Source organism: Athene noctua, chromosome 1 (genome assembly GCF_965140245.1).
Source record: "Athene noctua chromosome 1, bAthNoc1.hap1.1, whole genome shotgun sequence".
Lineage (NCBI taxonomy): Eukaryota > Metazoa > Chordata > Aves > Strigiformes > Strigidae > Athene > Athene noctua.
In genome coordinates this window covers 218,466,795-218,482,198 of record NC_134037.1, presented here as the reverse complement: position 1 = coordinate 218,482,198, position 15,404 = coordinate 218,466,795, and the positions used below count along the sequence as shown (strand labels likewise).

Here is a 15,404-nt window from a genome sequence, read left to right as displayed (position 1 = left end):
CTCACAATTTCTGGAGTGATAGTTCTGGAGTGATAGTTTTGTGAGGGGGGAAAAAAAAAAAAAAAAAGAACTGAGAGTGCTTGTGATGTTTATGTGAACTCTAATACCCGCCTTAAAGTGGTTTTTGGGTTGATACTTGACACCCTTTCCTTTGTGCATTCTATTTGGTTGTCCTTCCCATGAATGATCCATTTATTTATACCATTCAGGTTGCAAAAGTAACACCTAGCATCAGAGAACACGTTTTTCACAAGAGTAATTAAAATTACTGTATTATTTCCAATTTCATTTAATTGTCTGGAAAATAATGGTCTAAAAAGTATCTGTGTGCAGTATTTCAAAATACTAGTAATTTAAGAAAGGTTTCAGGTATTTCTACATCACTTCTGACAATCTAATATTCACAGTATGCTGTTCAGCCCCATAGCATGAAACTAATACTCAAAAATTTGTTGCTTAATACTATCAGGCAATCTTGGATGCCTCCCCCGGTTTCAAGTAGTAAGACAACAGAAACAGTGGAAACCAAACAGTAAGTACTGATTGTTAGTTGTTTCCTAGTGCTTGGCTAGAGCTGATTTTGGAAGTGAGCCAATAGGGTAATTCTTTGAGGGACTTTGAGAGTAAGATGGCATGGGAAGAGAAAGCATTCCATACCTAAATACTTGTTTGGGCTCCTAGCAGCTTGATGCCCAGCATTAACTGAGGTCTGAGTGCATGAACTGCCAGAGACTTGAGTTTACATAAGTGCTCCCAAAATTTTGCTACAATGCTTTTTGTTGCATTTCATGGTTTTGCTTTGGACTATTCCAGATAGCTCTCCACAAGACAAATCTGCTACAGAGCAACGACCCATGAGGGCAGGAACCTATTGGTGCTATTTGGTCTAACAGCCAGGGACTAACACTGGGCCCTTTTGGTTAACAGTGCAGGCAAAACCTCAAGATCTCCTTAGTCAGCTCTCAGTAAGGTGTCTAAGAAATAATTTAGAAGAAAATCTCAGACTAAAGTTACTTGCAGATGAATGTTTAATGTTTATTTCTAAAGTTGTGGTTGCTTTCTGGCAGATCAGAAAGAGAACAGAGAACATTTCTTGTGCTCTCAACTAAAAGCAGAATATAGATGGTTTAAAATATTTATGAATGAACTTTCATTATATTCTTTGCTTAGGTCCCCTATTGGCTGCAGCATGGCCTTGTCCTTCCCTAGTTTTAATCTGGAAAATTTCCGACATGAGTGTCATGAATATCAATAATGAAAATTAAAGAGGAATGAATGGGTACATTGCAATGTTAGGTATAATTCCTTGGTAGACCACTGCCTAGGGAGTTTATGGAATCTTTGTCACTGGAAGACTATAAGATGAAGCCTTAAAACCAAGTTTAGCAATTATTTTTAATCTAATTCTGTGTTTACTACTGTCCATCTCTTTGGCCAAGATTCAAAGTCACTCACCACCCAGCAGAAAGATAGCTTCTAGATGCTAAAGTTTATTTTAAATCAGTGTTTACTAGATATTTTTAATATGTCACCTATGATGAATTTATCTGGTTTCATTTCAATAATCTCACTATGTTCATGGTAATTTTGAAAGTATAGGATAGGATGCATCTTCTATATGGCATTTGCCCAGCTTCCAACAGAAGCTGGGATTCCTGTGTCCTTCTCAACACTAATTATCCAGTTACTCCTCTACTCTCATAGTTCAGAGAAGACTGAAATACAGGCTTATTCTTTCTGAAGTTTTCACAGCCCTTCCTGGATCATCTAACAATGACACCAAGGACAGTTGGTTAAACAGTGATGTGCATTAAATAATTAATTTATCTTTTAAAAGTGTTTGAAAATGTGAAAGCTATTTCAAATTGTGAATATTGCTGAAACCGTTAATAGTCGCCAAAGGAAAACCTTCTACTCACCTGTGAGTTTCAGGAAATAGAATGTCAATAACCACAGTTTTAAAGGGTCACTATCAGTCGTAAAGATGAGTGGAGAAAAGAGCTGTGTCTTTTCTTCAAAATATGAGAATGCTGATTATTCTGCTGTCCTCAGGAAGGGAATTCAGCAATCATAGGGTTGTGGGGTTTTTTGATCAGGGTTTATTATTTCCTTACCTTTTCTGATTCTGAGACCTGATTCTAGCCTTCTGTACTCAAGCATGACATGTAAACTTCTAGAGTGCTTTGCCTCAGGTCCACGCTGATTTACAGAATGCTTAAAAAAATTGCAGTTGAAAACAAGAATGTAAGCAGCTCACTGTAACTGAGTTTTTGGGTTGTGAATTGTGTGCTGAAAACAAAACACTATTGATCAGAATGATTGACTGGAGAATGTTAATTGAAGAATGATTGTCTTAGTAACATATAAAAAATATGATTAGAAATTAGTATTACGCTACTGGAGTTAAACAGGTTATGTTCCACATTAAGAAACAAAGAAAAATAACATATTGGAAGGAAGGAAAACTAAAATTAATTGCTCTTGGCTGATCTGAAATCTTGCCAAGTGCTTTGTTACTAGCATTTTGCTACTTGGTTTCTGAAATGTTTATTCTTTTCTTTCTGTAGGACCACTTCAGAAGATTCAGAGGCTCCAACAATGTATGTTTTATTTACTTTGCTTCTTAGTAGATTTGGAAATGCAACACACTCCTGTGCACAAACCTTGATTATTATTTTACATTTATGTATAATACAAAACCTGTATAATTTACCTGGGAGGGTTCCTCCATAGCCAACGTCACAGAATTGCAGAAGAAGACTTCCTTCCTTGCAGAAATGTAATTATTTTCACATGGCTTAGAACATTTCACTGGATATTTATTCAAATTGAAAAAACAACTACAACTGCATAAAAAATTAAAAACTGCTCCACAATTTTAGTTCACAGTTATATATGTTGCTAATGCAAATATTCCTTTATATTAAATTGATACTTTAAAGAGAGAGTGAAAAACAGAGCCTGAGCAAAGTGAAGAAAAAGTAGCAAATTAAAAAGCTGTGCACATGCAATGGCTTGTAATAGAAGGCATTAACATAAGATGAATTGATGTAAAGTACTCTAAACTTATTTGAGTGTCTGCAAAGAGTACTCTAATTTTAGAAAATAAATTTATTAAATTAATTCATTAATTACATGTACATTTCACATTGTCTAAATCAGGAAAAGGTTACTTAACCAACCTGTAATTTCATGGATTATAATTAAGACATCTACACAACTTGTCATGGTTTAGTTGCCTTCCTAAAAGAAACATTATCTAAAGCAGCATGTAACTCTCACTTCTCACTTTATTGCCTACCTTCTCCCTTTCTTATAATACCTTATAATTTCAGTATTCCTTTAATGGCCAATCTGTCTGTTCACACAAAAAAGTAAAAAGAGGGAAGTGCAACTGATCACTTATTTAGCTTTTTAAAAATCAGTACTTTGTTAAATAAGTAATATGTTAGTCTTTACTAAATAAATAAAATTTATTTAATAGTTATAGAAAAGTATTTTAAAGTTCCTTTATTACTAAAATAATTTTGAAACAGTGAAGGAACCACTTCTTACTATATCCATACTAGCAAAACATCTAGTCTTGGAATACTAATTTTCAAAAATCTCAGTGGTTGAAATAATCTAGTCAAGTAAACTATTACATAACTTTATATATATTTTTAATATATATAATTCTTTATATATATTTAAAGAAAAAAAACAGAAAATACTTTCTCAAAGAAAATCCAAATTCACTGTAGTTACCCTTGTAAGAATTATAATATCAACAATGATAACCCATTAAAATGATATAATGTGTTTCCAAATATCTTCTTGTGCCTTAAGTGTGTTTTTACTATTCTTCTTGCAGGGATGCCTTTTCACCAGAAGAAGTGACCTCTCAGAAATCAAAGACTGATGTGGACAATAAAGATACAGCAAGGTAACATAAGCAGACATACTCAAAACAATGCTTTGATAAACATTGATAAATGTGATAAATGCTGTATTAAGTACGCAGTTTGTTTGATTTCCATATTTGATAGCTCATTTGGACACAGTGTGTGATAAATGGAGCACTTCTCTAGTCCTACCAATTGACCCAAAATGCAAACTTAGAGCTCCATCTCACTGACTTGCTAAGTTATCTCAGATGTTTAATTTTTTATTCCTTCAGTCTGTCTAGCCTGCATCTTTAAGAGCGGTATATAGATAGTTGCTGCAAATGTTTGGAAACAGATGAATTGGAGTTGTATGGATCATATAGTATATTTTCTTTGGTCTTCAATAAATTGTAGGAGAGGTAATATCTGCACACTACTATGTATATATAATAAACCCTAAGTTGTACACTGCACTGTTAAAATTTTAAATAGTACAAACCCAACACATACCATTTACTGTGACAAAATTAGTATATCTAAACAGATGGACTTGTTCTTGTAGTATGAGTTAGATGGCATCTGTACTAATGTATCTTGGAAAGTGTACAGGATACTATGAAAACTATTGGTGGAAAAGACATAGATTTTTTTTTTTTTTTTTAACTGAAATTCCAGCAAATTGTAAGGTTCTTTACTGATGGAGATGTTACATTTTCCAAAACAATCAGCAATAAACATGCAAAACTTTGACTCTGTGACCTTGACAGGATAAAATGCTTGAATATGCAATTAAAAAGTGAGTGAATTAGAAACAGATTTTTAGGTGTGTGCATTGAGAATTACAGTATCTCATTTTGCAGTTTTTACCTGGAAATATTAAATGGTGCAGACACTAAAATCAGTTTAAATTAGCTAATTTTATTTAATTAGATTCATAAAGTACAGTTTTCTGGAAGCCACAGTCCATATTATTTTGAATCGTGCCCCTCTCCCCTAAAGCCCCCAGTATATAAACCGAGTACAAAGTCATGAAGAAAAACATCCAAAAGATGTCTGACAGTTTAATCCCAAGGAAAACAAGCAACGTTTCAGGGAAACATTTTCTTGCCAACAAATGTGGGAGATCTTGGAGTATTAAATGTCACTCTATTAACTAGGGAAGTCACAGCTATTCTTCACTCCTACAGGCTTGTTAAGGTCTGTCTTAATCCCCACCCTCAATCAATTCATATTCATCATCCCTTGGTGGTTCTCATTACCATATCGAGCTTTGTATTCCTGTCCCTCCATTGGTGGAGAGCTGGAGGAATATTTTACTGGTCTACAAGTTTCTATGGTAACATTGTGCTGCTACAGCTATTTCTGTCAGTATATAAACTATAAGTAGCCTGTAATCTTAGTGGGCAAAATTCAGCCCTCTCTGCTCCTGCTATAATTCCTTTACATTTGACTGGTGCTTCAGATGTCATCCATCTTCTGCTGCTGTGTTAGCTTCACAGAACTACAGATTTCTGTTAAACTTGTGCTAACCAAAACTGCATTAAGCAGCTGTCAGCAGAAGTGCCTTTCTTCTATTAAAGACGTCATATAAATACTACACTTTTGGAAAAATTATTGTGTCACACAGGAAGTAAACAGTACATGAAGAGTATTTCTAGTAACACCGACATTTACTAGGATAATATTTCATCTTACGTCCTTTAATTTCCTATATTTTTACATAGAGTGGAAAGATTTCAGGTCACGCTTTTTAAAGCCATACTTAATTGATTATCTGTCTCTTGTTCAGGATTCTGGTAGGGATGTTAAAGGAATAATAAATTCATTTCAGTATAAAACAAGTGGAAAATGGCAATTTGTTTTCTCTCACACTGGTCAGCAATACAAGGAAAATCTTTTGGAAGGTATTTACCTGAAAAAGATGTCAGATACTATCTCTTCTGGCTAAAAGTGTAAGTTTCACTGTATACGGTTCCATGCAAGGCCTAACACTGATTCTGTTAAAGTAATTTTTGCATTATTTTCAAGTACAAAAATTAGACGTGGCACCCATCTTAAAACACAGAGTATACAATAATATAACTGGAGGCATGGATATATGGCTCTCCAGCTTTTGGATATGATTAACAAAATGGAATAGGTGTCTCATGATTAGTTAGGGCATCTATAGGTACCTTAGACAACATAAGTAGGCTAGGATCCAGCAAAAGTAAAGATAATGACTGTCGAATAATTGTGTATTTTTCGGAGTATAATAGGTCGCCCTCAAATCCTGTCTCTTGGTATCTTACCAATGCAGCAACATATGAGCACTGCACTTTAGATACATACAGAGACATTTTTTCTGATTTACTCAATGAGTTTTTTATTCATTGCTGGTCAAGTACTTTTTGTGCTCTCTTTCCATTTCAGTGGAGATCCAAGATTCTCTCTGTTACAGAATTGTAGCGAACATTAAATGCAGGTGTTTAAAAAACTGCGTTTTTTGAAGAACCATGTTCTGTGGGCAGTCTTGTTAAATCACTTCAAACATCCAGAGGGTGTTTAACACAGCTTTAGTCAATCTTTCATTAATGATTATAGTTATGATGCAGAAACATGTATTTGTATAAAATGCTTTTATATGGGATTCACTTGTATTCAACTACACTGCCTTCTTGCGTATAATCTATACAGAAAACAACAGTATTTGGCACAGTGAGCCACATTTACCATGGCAGTAACCAAGATATTACCACCAAAAGATGCAGAATAAGCAAAACCCCATATTTTCAAGAGTTCATAAATTATAGAAGTAATGAATTTATCTCTTATTTTGCATAGATACATCAGAATTTGTTTTGGATGTACTTGAGGAGAAGCTTTTGAGATAAGAGTAACAGGAGCTATACAAGAACTTAGAGATCTCACTCAGCTCTTAAAGCATCCCTAGTGAGATTATCTGCTACCAGTGAATGACTATGAGTCTGTAGGGGCACAGGCCATATTGTAGAAATTTTTACATCAGCATGTCTTATTGGTATGTCATCAACAGCAGTGTTAGGTTGAAGAAAATGTTTCAGCTGTGTATTTGTATGTATGTGGGTGAGAGAGTCATCTAAATTTCTAGAGAACAGAAACAAGGAACTAGAATATTTTTTCTGACATAATTAAGCAGCTACTATATTCCTGGCTCTTTAGGTTTTTGTCTTCTATAAAGTACAGTACACTGTATAATAGTTCTGTACAGGATTTTCCTATATTGTAGAGGGTAATTCACTATAATTACTCCTGTCAGTAGCAAATTTAGACAATGCTGTAAATATGTTTGTATTATGCATCCTTTAAATTATATTCTTATTTGACCTGAGATGTGTTGCCAGTTTTCATTATAAAAGATTTTGAAAGAACAACACATTAATTACCTGTCCTTTAACTATCTCTTGTAACAATGACACATTTTTCCATGTCTATCAACATTTGGAAACTTTTAAGTGTGGGAAAAATGAAATACAGATATTTTTTCAAATTATTTTATAAATATGAGTAAATTGGTATCAACTTGGAATTTTTCAAACCAATGGAATGAAAATCATCACGTCAGATCTCCTAAATGAACACTTATTGATAAAACTTTTATTACTCTAGAGCTGCAAAGAGCACAAAACTGAGAGAACATGTAGGTGCATTTTGAGGCATTGGCCAATTATGTGTTCCCATGACATGAAAAAGAATTCTGGTCTATGGAGAGAGACAGGCAATTCCAAGCAACCACTAGAATCATCTTAGAGAATTATCTAAGGTTGGGCTAAGCTTAGATGACCAAAATTAGAAGGCATGACTCCCACATAAGGTATTTCTGTGTGACTTTTCCATTATGATGTCTTTTTTATTTGCCTTCACTTTTTAGTGACACCTTCAGGAGACCTCTAAAATGTTCTGAAGGACACTTGTGTCACTCAAATGTTGTAAGCAATGATACTAAAACAGAACTCATGTAGGCATACTCATAATTCAGTAGCTGTGACAGCAGCCAGATCCTGCTTTGGCTACAATGATGATTTTTTCTTTATGGTAAATTGAAGTGGCTTTACACTTTCTAAATTGCTTTTGATAGTACAAATTAATACCGTCATTTCTGATGGTACATTTTTGCATTTCAGCAGAAGGTACTTCCTAATGACCAGGGACCTTCTGCCTCCCAATTCTGACATATTCGGCATTCAGTGGAATTCTGGTTTACAGCTTTTCTGCATGTTAATATAAATGATTTGCTGTTGCAGACCTTATGTGAAGAGACCCAAGCCCATTATTCCTAACTGAAAAGTTAATACAGTGTTTACAGGGTCATACATATCCTCCAAGCAAAACTGAATCAGTTTTTGTTCTTTTTCAGTGATCCTTCCTAGTCCACCTCCTATAAAACCTTCCGATCAACAGCTTCTTCCTCTGTATTTAACTCCAAAACCCTCTGGGCTAAGCATTACACTGGTTTTGGCACAGTATAAATTGGCTTTCACAGTTGACTGCAGACCTCTTCTGTTCCCTCATCCTCGGCTGTTATTGATGAAAGGTCTGAATGAGGGTTTCTGGCACTGATTAGTGAACATAGCGGTGTGGAAGGAAATACACCCTGCTTCAGAATAAATGCCATTCTCTTCTCAAAGAACTTCTCTATTCATTCTCAGTTATATATGACAAAGTCTGATATAGGGACTGTAAAGTAGCCATGGATGGCAGATCAAAATTCAGTCAGGTCCGTGATGTTAAGCTTTATCCAGTGAGATGGCTGACATACTTAATATACTCTAGATCCACTCTTTTAGTCCAGATTTGGAAGGTCCAATTGGCAATCGGATGTTTTTGTCTTCTTCTGTGCTGGCATGACTAGATCAGAAATGCCTTAAGGTTTTAGCCAGACTTGGTTAGTGTGGTCTTTGCAGATTACATCATGTCAGAAGAAGCAGCTGTTGATCAGAATGCTTTGTAGGAGGTCGACTGGAAGAGATCACTGAAGAAAGGACAATAGACTCAACTTGTTCGGTATCATGTTTAGGAATATTATATATATATCTTATAATATCATCTGTTAGAAATAGGGAGTCACCTCCGTAGTTTTTATAAACCTGCTTGGGGCTTTTAATGAGAAAACAGATGGAGACCTATTGTACTGTGCATGACTCCTTTAATAGATGTGCCTCTGGATTGCTGACAGCTGATTGCTGATTGATTGATTCTGGATGATGACAGAGTGAGTAGATCTGAAACCTCACTGAGTATTCGGGAATTTGACAGGAAGTGCTCCACTGATTAAAGACATTACAGCAAGTCTTCTGAAATTTGTTTGGTCCTTCAGTATTCTGGTCCATAGACCAACATCTACAATATCGGTGCTTTGCTGATATACATGTGTATATGTATATCAGCAAAGAGGGCTGATGAAATTCTAGGTAAGAAGGCAAGAATGCCTTCAAGAATTAGGGAATATCTCGAACTAGAAATGGGCTCGACAAGACTTTTACAGGTTAAGTAAACACTCAATGAATGACTAGGGAGTTACGGGCACATACTCTCCTGCCAGACACTTGAGGTTCAAGAGCATGGCTGAGGTTTGTTTAAAATTTAGTTTTGCACTGTCTTTCCTATACCTGTCCAGGATCAACTTCAGTTTGGCCTCAGCATAACAACAGTCAGAAAAATTTGATCAGACTTTTTAAAACCTATTTTTCTTGACTGTTTTCTTCATTGCCTTCAGAATTTTCAGATACAAACATTAGAAAGGTTTTAGTTGCTTTTATCAAACAACCAATGACACCACTCAAGCTCTTTTAGTTCACATTTCCTGTTTCTATGCCATTTGAAACTTTATCTGAATGTTTTCAAGTATTAAAAAACAACCAACCAAACAAAAACGATTAGCTGTGCTTGAATGCTTGGATGCGATTCATTTGTGTTTTCCATTTTGATGGTGATCTGACTTGTCACCAGTTAAACCAGAATTACAGAACTATTATCCACCAAGAAAGTGAGATTCACAAACATATCTCACAGAGCAGAAGGGCTGAAAAGTATTAGATCTTTATCTCAAGTGAACTGAGTTAGAAATCAAATGCAGACTGAAAGTCAAAGCAAAATGTAGACAACTCATATCTCTGTTTGTGTCTGAGAGCCATAGAGGTCTAAGATATGGCAGTATAAGAGTGTCTGGTTAAACTAAACCACAAATTTTGCTTGCAGCCTGCCTTGACAGCTTTTTTTTAAACCTACTTTACTTATCTTCTTTGCTAGCCTTCTATTTGCTGAACTATATTCATTAGCTGTCAAATTTCTAATCCTATTTTCGCAGGCAGCTAGAAGCAAAATAGCACACAGCAGCCGCAAGATTCATGGTTAACAAGTTTATAGTATGAGGCCCACAGTAGCTCAGTTGCACATAGGTTTTTCTGCCCCTCAGAGTGGGTCTTTCTTGTAGATTCATAGTGCTATAAGCATTTTTCTGCAATTAAAGGCAAAATAAACTTTTTTTTCTGGAGGTGGTCACTCACAAAGAGAAAGGTAAATGAATCAGTAGAATAGTCATCCATACTTTTGTGATGATAACAAGCACACCTAAGTCTTAATCTAGGTGTTAATGTTTTTATTTTATAATAAATTCATTAATTTTTTTCAGTACTTGATCCTTTTGTATGAAATGTGATACAAAATCCTCTGTACTGTTGTTCCAAGTGTTTTTATACAGAATACAAAAATATATATTTATTATCCTGAGTCAGCTGCTCCTAAAAAAATTCCAGTCATGTCCTGTGGCTGTATTAAAATATCTCATCTTCTTGAATTCATGAGCAAACTATATATTCTCCTCCTGGCAGGCTGTCTAATCTAACCTACCTCATTCTCATCCATTTTGAAAAATACTCACCCTAGGCAGAATGTTCACAGTGATGTAATGGCTGTCTCTGAATATACTATGCTTGGAGGTGGCTTCCTTTGGAATGATATATAAAAAATGTCAGCATCTATTGCAAGCCACTTACCATATTTGAAAGATATTTCCCCAGATTTGTCTAAACTGCTTTGTGTAGAAGTTTTATGCTACTGTTTTCCATCATCATCTATGTTTTAAAAATTTTTTAACAAATTTAAGAAGTATGAATTCAGTTCAGCCAGCCTTGGACACTGAAATAGTGTATTTTTGCAAATGACAGTTATACCTGCAACTGGAAAGGCTTCACTGCACCTGATATTTCAATATTCAAGGAGCTTCTTTAATGTATGAATATATAGGTTAGTCTCTTCCCCACTTTAATACTTGACATCTCTTGTAGAAGTATTAGAAAAGGTATAAATCTTATTGTTGATTATTAGCATGCTAACAACTTTCAAATGAAACCTAAACTGAAATTCTGTTTAGGCTCTGTACATTCAGTCTAATTTTTAATGTGAGACTGGGTTATATGGTGATATCAACACCGGTGCCCACTGTGTGCTATTGCTAAAGTAAAAATGTAGCTTTGTTAACAATGACAGATTAAAAATATCAGTGGAAGTATGCCCTGAACCTAATCAGATAAATTCTGACATATTCACTATGTCATATAGCTTGCCCTACTTTACATTTTATCCTTTTATAAGTAACAGCTCTCAAACTTTAACTTTAATTGTTAATAACCTGAACTATGTTTGAACCAGTAGTCTGAAGTTGCTTATCCCGTGACCTCTCCTTTGCACTAGCCAGACACCTCAAGGCAAAGAACTTTCAAGACGTCAGCCCTGATTACTTGCTGCAGTCATGTCAAGCAGATGTTTCATGAGGGTGAAAGCTTGAGAAGTGTTACCAGTGCAATAAATTATACATCTTCTACAGGTTATGCTTCACAGAAGTTTTGTTCCATAGGAACCATAAAGTGTAGCTGAAAAGGACAGTCAGCATACTTTTGTGCTATAATCTGCAGCTGCAACTGTTTCTGTTCACTTGTTAGCACTCTTCAGTGTTGGCATTCTATAAATCAGGTTACTAGCTGACAAGGAGTGCACATGCAGCCTAGACTTTTATTACTTTTATTAGTATCCCTTTGGATGGCAAGTAGCATCTTCCTCTCAAGTCAGTCGGTGCATTGGGATACTCAAAGCACTGAAAATAATGTATGACGAAGTAAAAAAATGCTGTTGGCTGCAAAGTCATGATGTTTTAAAATCTACATAAGGGAACTAATTTCTTTGAGTTGCACCAAGGATTAATCTGGGCCACATTTCTGAAGGAATAATTCTCAAGTTATCGGAAGTCTGTAAATCTCATGGGCTGTTTTTGTTTTTTGTTTTTTTTTGTGGTTTTTTTTCCCATTATTTCCAAATAGGCAGTAGGTCAAGGTTGAACCATTTTAGATAACTTTTTTTTGTTTGTTTGAAAACTTGGTGCAAAGTGAACAGAGCAAGCTAAGGTAAAGTAAATCTGAAGTTACCTAGGAAGAGTGTTAATATACATGTGAAAATTTTAAAAGATCATGTTTTAATGTCAGAATCTTTCCTGCTGATCTTGAGGGAATTTCTTCCTTCCCTGTTGGTAGAAAAATGTTACCTACAAGTATATAAATGACATAACTTCCCAGTGTCCTACAATCAATTTCTTATCATTATTAAATCAATTATGTAACATTTTTTACAAAAACACTAAAATATTTTAACATATCTTACAAAGATTAAACCAAAAATTTCTAGTATTTGGTCCTTGCGGTGTAAGCATATTTTATAAGCATTATAGTTGGTTATTTTTATAGGAAGATGTCTTTAATGTATCTGTTTCTGAAAGAAGAACCCCACTAGGAATTATTAAAAAATATGAAGCTGAAAATTGTAAAAATGTGAATACAGTATTCTATATCTATACCGGGAGTAAAAATTTCAAACATCTGTTATACTGAGCTAAGTCTCATAAAAAGCATATTGTAATTTGGTTTGCCAAATGCTTATACTCCTTGAAAATCAGACATAGGAGCATACTGGCTTGCAGGACACAGCTTTGCTGCTGTATTGTGGTTTAACCTCAGAGAGTAGCTCAGCCCCACACAGTCACTCTCACACTCCCTTCTGGTGGGATGGGGGAGAGAATTGGAAGAGTAAAAGTGAGAAAACTCATGGGTTGAGTTAAACTCAGCGCAAATCCAAAATGTAGCACCATACTAGCTACTATGAAGAAAGTTATCTCTATCCCAGCCAAAACCAGCACATACTGTTTCAGCCTTTCTTTTGCTCCATGCTGTGAAAGTCAGCAGAAGTAAGAGAGGCTACTGATAACCCTGATGAGTAAACTGTATATAACCCCGTGATTGCAGCCAGAATGAACAGGAGTCCTAGATCCTCTGCTTTCTATGTTTTGGATGAATAATCAACACTGAGGCCAATATATATGTGAGGGTTGCATAGCACATAACAATCATAATTGAGGTAGCTGGAATTGCAGGGCTTCAGTAGGCTTTATAGAAGATTTGAGATGCGTATTTTAAATACCTCTAAGAACATAAAGGAATGGAGGATGCAGAGGACAAGAATAATAATGTATATTTTACTCAAGCCACACACATGCACAGCTGGAGATTTTTTCTTAATGAAATTGAAAAAAATGTAAGTTAACAAAGTAACTACCTGAGGTCTTACTAGACTTATCATTTTAGTGTTGCTACCTTCAAGTACTGAGCAACCTGCCATCCCATTCATAAAGGAAAAGATGTTTTTGGGTAACCACAAGACTCCAGCTTCTGAAGGAAAAGTGTGAAAAGCCTGAAATCTGTAATATAAAGAGAATTTGCCAAAGTACTTAATGTGTAGATTTATTAATGATTGGTATGGAATTCTAGCTAAATGGTAGTAGATACTCCTTGCATCCAACTGGTTTTGTTTCGTTCCTAAACAAATGGAGATTTTAATATATTATCTCATCAAAGGGAGCCCCAAAGCTGACAAATGTGACCAAGAAGAAATCTGGAAAGACTGTCTTTATCTTTCACTGAGATATCGTTTCATGACAAAACTGTTCAGAACGAAATGTCAGTAATGAGATGTATCGAACATTGTTGACTACCAGGTTATAGAACAGGTTCTACAGCTGGGGCACTGTCATGGCATCATGGGCATCACTCTTTTCCCATTACTTTCTTTTGAGGCGTCAATTTTTCAATTTTTTTTAGTGAGTCGGGGTTAATAAGTGGTTACTTTTTAGGTAAAATTGCTGAAAGTTTTTCAGTAGAGGAGTTTGCATCTGGAAAACGCATTTCCATGGAAATTAAGTGTTTTATAGAAACATTCACACCAGTGCAATCCTTTGAAGGGATATAAAGGCGGCCAAAACAATGCTCCATGTTTTGACTTGATAGTACTAAATGTTCCATTGAAAGAGTATAAAAGACATTGATTTACACTTTTATTTTTAACAGTTATGTTACATTAATATATATTATGTTTATTTAGTATAAATTATTAATTAGTATACATTAATATATTAATGTTTAATCTTAGTATATTGAAAAATAAATATACCAACAAGATCTAATTTAAGGGATTTTTTTTTTCCTTATATCAGATAATAATAGTAAATTACATCCTATCTCTTTTATGGAAGTTCAGGAATCAGTAGATGCAACCAGTTCTCAGCATCCCTCAGTTTAAATGTGAGATATCTTGTGAGCAGGAAGAGTTTATTTGGGAAGAATCTGGTCTAGATAGCCTACCAAATAGACTAATGGATTTTTTTGACTGATTTAGCCAGAAAGACTTAGTCCATAATTACATTTTAGGTAAGAAATTGTCCATGCACATATCTGGAATATTTGCCTGGTTGTATTATCTAGTAAAGATTTTTGCTATATCATAACGTGTTAGAGGTCAGGCACTATTTGTGGTTGTCCATGATGCATGTTCAGGAGGAATTATCTTTTTTGATGTAAATATTAGGTATAAAATGTTTCCAAAACATAATTTGGTCCTCTTATTCCAGGAACAGCATGGGCTTATGTGCATATGAGGGGCATATGGCTGTGTCTGTGAATATCTTTGAATTACTAAAATTATGTATGCTTTGAACTTTTCATCAGTTTAATTTTGTCTTTCATAAAGAATGTGTCAATTATAATTTCTTTTAAAGTGAGTATTTAATTTGGCTAATTGACAGCTGGCTATACTAATTGTGATTTGATCTAGTTTTTGTTGTGTCTCTAAAGGAACCAAGATCTTGATAACCTCATCAAAGTGAATCCAAGTTCTTTCACAAGTGACAAGAAGTAAGTCTTCAAAGCTTCTCATGCACTATGTTTTAAGGCAGTGAGTAGTTTGTAACTATGAGAACGTCAGGAAAGGTAATGATGCAAATCTGTAAAATGTTTATAGATTAATAAGTAGCAGTCCTTTTACAGAATGCTGGATAGAAAAATACATATTAATTAACTGGTATGTGCACTATCAGCTGAAAAAATAGTATCTGTGGCATGCTTCCATACATGCCTTATATGCTTGCCCAATAAAACTATTAAAGAAAAGTTTTAATATAGTTAGAGAAATGGAATTATACAA

General features: G+C 34.8%; 1 long non-coding RNA gene across 1 annotated transcript; it reads left to right on the top strand.

Moving 5' to 3' along the window:
* The first annotated feature begins 501 nt into the window (after nucleotides 1–501).
* On the top strand, nucleotides 502–15,096 carry LOC141972949 (uncharacterized). The gene is made up of 4 exons (XR_012635455.1): nucleotides 502–532; nucleotides 2,568–2,600; nucleotides 3,854–3,925; nucleotides 15,056–15,096. It is a non-coding gene; the product is annotated as an uncharacterized LOC141972949 (long non-coding RNA).
* Nucleotides 15,097–15,404: the final 308 nt, after the last annotated feature.